The sequence below is a fragment of the Lathyrus oleraceus genome, chromosome 2 (assembly GCF_024323335.1).
Source record: "Lathyrus oleraceus cultivar Zhongwan6 chromosome 2, CAAS_Psat_ZW6_1.0, whole genome shotgun sequence".
In the NCBI taxonomy this organism is placed as follows: Eukaryota; Viridiplantae; Streptophyta; class Magnoliopsida; order Fabales; family Fabaceae; genus Lathyrus; species Lathyrus oleraceus.
Genome location: NC_066580.1, coordinates 471,538,876 through 471,545,803, shown reverse-complemented (window position 1 = coordinate 471,545,803; position 6,928 = coordinate 471,538,876). Strand labels below are relative to the sequence as shown.

General features: G+C 41.8%; 1 non-coding gene across 1 annotated transcript; it reads right to left on the bottom strand.

The window, feature by feature from the left end:
* Nucleotides 1-520: 520 nt before the first annotated feature.
* LOC127124875 (small nucleolar RNA R71) lies at nt 521-627 on the bottom strand. The gene has a single exon (XR_007804355.1). It is a non-coding gene; the product is annotated as a small nucleolar RNA R71 (small nucleolar RNA).
* Nucleotides 628-6,928: the final 6,301 nt, after the last annotated feature.

The following is a 6,928-nucleotide window of genomic DNA, read 5'->3' as shown; positions in this document are numbered from 1 at the left end:
CCATGCAGGTGGAAAGTCTTGGTGGAAAGAAGTATGGAATTTCTTATACGTGAGACGCCGAATACACGAATTTCAACAAAAGTACGGTATTCCCAATATCTCCTTTCCTCCTAAATCATAAGAAAAACCAAACGTGGCTTAAGAAGGACCCCAGAATCGCCCTCTTAAATTCTACGCTACCCCGTCTCAACAAGAACCTCACAACAGCATTGCTGCCCCCACTATAAATCGAAACGATTTTGAGCTGAAACCCTCACTCTTACCAGTCGTCCAACAACATCAATTTGCTGAAAATCCAACAGAAGATCCTAATGAACACCTGACCAAGTTTGTGCAGTACACCGATACTGTAAAAGAGAATGGTGTATCTCAAGATGCGATAAGACTGCGCCTCTTTCATTTCTCACTAAGAGATAGAGCTTGGGCTTGGTTGCAATCCTTGCCCTCCAATTCCGTTACAACATGGGAAGAACTGAAAAACGTCTTCTTATCCCGATACTTTCCGCCGAGCAAAACTGCTATGCTGAGAGCTCAAATCAATGGATTTCGACAAAAAGATGTGGAATCTCTCTACGAAGCGTGGGAGAGATACAAGGACATGATGAGGATATATCCACATCACGGTCTAGAAGACTGGGTGATCATTCACACATTTTATAATGGGCTTCTGTATAACACAAGACTTACAATAGACGCTGCCGCGGGCGGTGCACTTATGGATAAGCCATACACCGAAGCCTATCAACTCATTGAAAACATGGCCCAAAACCATTGCCAATGGGGAGGTGAACGAACTCCAGTGGAAAAGTCTCGGACTAAGGGTGGAATGTACGAAATCAGTAGCCTTAACCATGTTCATGCAAAGGTAGATGCCCTTGTCCAAAAATTAGACAACTTGACCATACCACCCACAGCCACTGTGGCTGTTGTAACTCCAAATTGTGAGTTATGTGGAAACCCTGGACACACTGCACAAGAATGTCAAATATTAGCAGGAGTCCCAACCGATCAAGTGAACTACGCACAAGGAAATCCCTATTCAAATACCTACAACCCAGGTTGGAAAAACCATCCTAATTTCTCGTATAAGAATAACAATGCCCTGTATGCACCTGGCCAAGCACCAGCTGTTCCGCCTGGATATCAAAAGCCAGCTAATAATGCTCCTAACATGCCTAGGAAGTCAAATCTCGAATTGATGATGGAAAGCTTCATAGCTACCCAAGCTCAAACAAACAAGGACTTCTTGAACCAATACATACATACTAGCGAGCAACTTAAACAACTAGTGAATAAAGTAGACGCCTTAGCCACCCACAATAAAATGCTTGAAACACAGATTTCACAAGTGGCTCAACACCAAGCATCTACAGCCGCTCCAGCTGGAACATTTCCTGGACAGCCGCAACCTAATCCAAAGGGACATGCAAATGCCGTTATACTGAGGAGTGGAAAAGAAGTAGACGGACCCGTAGATCCAAGACTCTAAAACCCTGCCATGTACCAAAAACCAGATAAAACCTCAACTGAGCAGGTGAATGACTCAAAGGAAACAGAAGATAATACCCAGGAGGCCGAAGAGAAAGAGAAACCTTATGTACCTCCACCTCCTTATAAACCACCCATTATGTATCCTCAAAGACTCAAAAGTTCTAAAACTGCGAGTCAATTTAGGAAATTTGTTGAGCTTCTGAAGCAACTAAACATTACGATACCCTTTACAGAAGCCATCACACAAATGCCCTCCTATGCCAAATTTCTTAAGGAAATCCTGTCCAATAAGAAAAAGATTGAGGATGACGAAACAGTTACACTTACTACCGAGTGTAGCGCCATAATCCATAATAACATACCTCCCAAATTAAAGGACCCAGGTAGTTTCTCCATACCCTGTGTCATTGGAAAATTCGTCATAGACAAAGCTCTATGCGATCCAGGAGCCAGCATTAGCGTAATGCCCTTAACCATCTGCAAAAGGCTCACTATGGGAGAATTAAGACAAACCAAGATGTCTGTTCAATTAGGTGACCGCTCAATCAAATATCATGTCGGTATACTAGGGAATGTCCCAGTACGTGTAGGACAATTTTACATTCCTACGGACTTCATAATCATGGACATCAAAGAAGATGCCAGTACACCTATTATACTAGGAAGGCCATTCTTGGCTACCGTAGGAGCAATAATAGACATAAAGAGAGGTAAGATGACATTCGAAGTTGGAGAGGAAAAGGTTGAATTCATCTTGACCCAATTCTTACAAGCGCCAGCTATAGACGACACCTGCTATCTGCTTGATGTCATAGACGAATGCGTAAGAGAGATGGAGATGGAAGAAACCACATACTCTGAAATAATGAAAATCCAAATCCCTCCAATCCTTGAAGACAATAATTGGCATGAACCATACTAAAACGAAAGTCTAAACGAATGCTTAGCACTTACACCCGACCACATGCCATGCCCAAAGAAACCTGACTTGGAACTAAAAACACTACCAAAGAACCTAAGATACGAATTCCTAGACACTGAACTGAAAAGACCAGTAATAGTCAACGCTGACTTAGGACAAATGGAAACTGAGAAATTACTAGATGTTCTAAGAAAATATCCAACAGCGTTAGGATATAACATCGCTGATCTTAAAGGAATAAGCCCTTCTATCTGTATGCATCGCATTATGCTGGAGGAAGATTGTAAAACGTCCAGAGAACACCAGAGAAGGATCAACCCAATCCTAAGTACCGTAGTCAAGGATGAAGTAAAGAAACTTCTAGACGCTGGAATCATATACCCGATCTCCGATAGTCAATGGGTTAGCCCCGTTCATGTAGTACACAAGAAAGGAGGTGTTACAGTTGTTAAGAACAAGAAGGGCGAGTCCATAGCACAAAGAGTTGTGACCGGGAGTAGAATGTGCATTGACTATAGAAAACTAAACAAAGCCACTCGGAAAGATCATTTCCCTCTACCTTTCATTGATCAAATGCTTGAACGATTGGCTAAGCATTCTTACTTCTACTATCTAGACGGCTATTCAGGATTCTTTCAAATCCCAATCCATCCTGACAACCAAGAAAAGACTACCTTCACATGCCCTTATGGTACATTCGCCTACCGACGAATGTCATTTGGCCTATGTAACGCTCCCGCAACATTTCAAAGATGCATGATGGCAATCTTCGCCGATTTTATAGACGACATCATGGAAGTCTTTATGGATGATTTTTCTGTTTGCGGGCAGAGTTTTAAAGGATGTCTATCTAACCTTGAAATGGTACTCGAAAGATGCGTGAAAGTAAACCTCGTTTTAAACTGGGAGAAATTCCATTTCATGGTTCAACAAGGAATTGTATTAGGCCACGTGGTATCTGACAGAGGAATTGAAGTAGACAAAGCTAAAATCGAAATTATAGAGAACCTTCAACCTCCTAAAACTGTTCGAGAAATAAGAAGCTTTCTAGGACACGCCGGTTTTTACCGGCGTTTTATTAAAGATTTCTCAAAAATAACCAAGCCACTTACATGATTATTAATGAAAGATGCTGACTTCATATTTGATGAAAAATGCTTAACAGCGTCCAACCAACTGAAAACATCTTTAATCACCGCACCCATAATGCAACCACCTGACTGGAGATTGCCATTCGAAATCATGTGCGATGCGAGTGATTATGCAGTAGGCGCAGTACTGGGACAAAGGAAGGATAAGAAGCTTCATGCTATTTACTATGCGAGTAGAACGTTAAATCCTGCCCAAATGAACTACACCACCACTGAAAAAGAACTTCTAGCCGTCGTGTTCGCTTTGGACAAATTCCATTCCTACCTAGTAGGGGCAAAAATTATCATCTATACTGACCACGCCGCTATTAGATATCTGTTAAGTAAGAAGGATGCCAAACCAAGACTTTTAAGATGGATCCTGCTCTTACAAGAATTTGATTTAGAAATAAAAGATAAGAAAGGTACTGAAAACATAGTAGCAGACCACTTATCTCGTATCGAAGGGAACAAGCCTGAACAAATCCCAATTAATGACGACTTCCCTTACGAACGACTCATAGCCCAAATGGAAAGTGATATGTCTGAATTGACATTAAACGATACAGAAATAGAAGAATCCGTGGAAGAAGTACATGCAACTACAACTCTGCCATGGTATGCTGACTTTGTCAACTACCTAGCCGTCGAAGTACTTCCACCAGACTTATCTTATCAACAAAAGAAGAAGTTCTTTCACGATCTAAAACAGTATTACTGGGATGAACCTCTTCTTTTCAAAAGAGGGACCGACGGTATTTTCCATTGATGTGTTCCTGAGGACGAAATCGATGATATAATCTCTAAATTCCATTCCGCACCCTATGGAGGGCATGCAAGTACCTCAAAGACCTGCACTAAGATCCTGCAATCCGGCCTCTTTTGGCCTACTCTATGGAAAGACGTCCATAACGCAGTTATAAAATGCGACTGGTACCAACACACTGGTAACATCTCAAGACGCGATGAAATGCCACAAACAGGAATCTTAGAAGTCGAAGTCATTGACGTATGGGGGATTGACTTCATGGGACCATTCCCAGATTCTTTTGGTAATAAATACATACTCGTTGATGTCGACTATGTTTCAAAATGGATCGAGGTTGTAGCCTATCCAACAAATGACACACGAGTAGTGATCAAGTTATTCAAAAACATTATCTTTCCCAGATTCGGTGTGCCAAAATTAGTAGTCAGTGACGGTGGCTCCCACTTCATATCGAATATATTTGGAAAACTCATTCTGAAGTATGGAGTCCGACACCGCGTAGCAACACCGTATCATCCACAAACTAGCGGGCAAGTCGAAGTCTCGAATCGAGAAATAAAACAAATTCTTGAGAAGACCGTAGGAATATCCAGAAAAGACTGGTCATCCAAACTAAACGAAGCTTTGTGGGCCTACAAGACGGCTTACAAAACCTCAATAGGAACCACACCCTTCAAACTAGTTTATGGTAAATCATGCCACCTCCTTGTAGAATTGGAACACAAAGCATATTGGGCAATTAAAACCCTGAACATAAACTACACTTCTGCAGGTGAGAAACGGATTCTGGACATCCACGAATTAGAAGAGCTGAGATTGGACGCTTACGAGAATGCCAGGATCTACAAAGAACGAACCAAAAGATGGCATGAAAAACGCATTTCTAGGAAGGAGTTTAAAATCGGCGACATAGTGCTGCTATTTAATTCAAGACTTAAACTTTTTCCAAGAAAACTCAAATCTCGGTGGTCTGGCCCTTTCGAGATCACCAAAGTTCTCACTAGTGGCGCGATAGAAATAAAAGGTAGAAATAGAGACCCTTTTGTAGTAAACGGGCAACGACTAAAGCATTATCACAATATAGAAAACAGAGACTATTCGAACAGTCTCAGACTCATAGAGCTGCCCGCTCAACCCCAAACCTAGTACAACGCGACACTACTGTCGAACTTGCGACATTAAACAAAGTGCTTAGTGGGAGACAACCCACCCTTTTTCCTTTTTGTTCTTTTTCTTACACTCTATTTTCCCTTCTTTGATTTTCTTCTTTATTTTGTTTGCTCCCCTCTTCTTGATTCTTTGCGGTCACTCTTGTTGCTTCTAGTAACTAACTTAGACATATTGGATACTGACAAACAGGATAATTACTAACTAGTAGTTAATTACTTTCATCATGCAACAACCAGAGACAGTTTTCAGAGGCAGAGTTCAACGCAGGCGGTATGATTATCTAGCCCGGAAGGATATGGCATTGACCATATATTATGATGGATCGGCCATGAATAAATTAGGCATCCGAGATAGCATCCTATATATGTTTAACCAACTTGGGTGGGAGAACGCAGCCATTAAGAGATGGTTTGTCACGTACCGTGAACTAACCTTAGAATTCTTGAGCTCCCTTGTATACATCCTTGAGCATGGTTACTGACTTAACAAAGGGTTGATATCCTTTAGGTTATTTAGCATGGACTTCACCTACACCCGTCGAGACCTTGCTGACCTCCTAGGATTCCCTAGTGGCCCTTTCGTTTTTACTACCCGCCAGGAGGACCTTATCGATGACATTGACCTCGATGACTTCTGGGGTAGCATATCCGGAGAATCCAACCCTAACCCGAATGAGACGCACTCACAAAAGATCCATAACCCTGCTATCCGATACTTTCATAAAATACTAGCCCACACCTTATTTGGTAAGGAAGAGAATAACACCTTAGTGTCCCGCGATGAACTCTTCATCTTGCTATGTGTTGATCAAGGTCGACACGTCAATATAGTGATATTCATAATGGAAAGATTTGTCCACCTTGCTAAGAATAACCGTACCCCAATAATCATAGGTGGCCTAGTAACCATGATAGCAGACGCCATAGGACTTGTACGCCCACTTTATGAGCTTGTACCTTTTGGAAACATCCGTCCAATGGATATCGAATTTTGCTTTAACCGCAAAATCATAGGAAACATTGGGACGGACACCTTTGATTATCTAATCAGTAACGAAGTGGTTCGACTATTCACCTTGCCTAACCATGAGAAAACGAGTGTTCACAACCGAGATAACTGGCTCTACGACTTAGAGGAACACCCTATTGATCCACCTTCACCTCCTGCCACCCCACCTAAATATGAGTGTCTCAATGACCCTATCCATAAGGAAGAATCTGACCCTGAAACACCTCCTAACTATTATAACATTGTTGAACTGGTTCCTCCATCTTATGCTGATAATCATACCATCCTCATCACCCGTCTGAATGCTTTCCAAGCTGACATCACCATTGTGAAAGAAGAGATAAAGCTCATACGCTTTGATGTCCTAGGCCTGATGGATATAGCCGTTGAGCAGTTTCATTATCTGAACGAAGTTGTCGCTGCATTGGGACAAAAACG